Source organism: Grammomys surdaster, unplaced genomic scaffold, assembly GCF_004785775.1.
Source record: "Grammomys surdaster isolate TR1022 unplaced genomic scaffold, NIH_TR_1.0 166, whole genome shotgun sequence".
Taxonomy (NCBI): domain Eukaryota; kingdom Metazoa; phylum Chordata; class Mammalia; order Rodentia; family Muridae; genus Grammomys; species Grammomys surdaster.
In genome coordinates, this window is record NW_021604614.1 from 14,186,914 (window position 1) to 14,187,385 (window position 472).

A 472-nucleotide genomic window follows, 5' to 3' on the forward strand; every position below is an offset into this window, starting at 1 on the left:
TGTGTGTGTGTGTGTGTGTGTGTGTGTGTGTGTGTGTGTGTGTGTGTAGGGGACACACTCGGGGAAGGAGTAAGCTTCCTAGCCTATTCAGACTCATTGCCGCCCAAAAGCCAAAAGCCCTGGTCCATGTAATGGAAACCACAGTTCAGCTTCTTCAGAATTCCAGCCTTTCATGGCTGCTGTCAGCCGAATTAGGCAGGCCATCTGTAACACTTGTTTCCTTGTAACCAACCACCTGCAGGTGTGGGCTAGCCTTGCCTCCAGATCCTCAGGGCACAGCTCCCTTTGTGCTTAAGGCTACATCTCCACAGGTTCTGGGAAGCTGTGTGGCATTGCTCGAGAACATTATCTGCCCCTCATAGGTCTCTGATCTACCAGCTTCTACCAGTTCCCCTCTCCTCCATCATGGTGGCTAGCTAGGTTGTGTGGTGACGGGACTCCTCACGCATGCTTTGATATAACAGCCTCATGT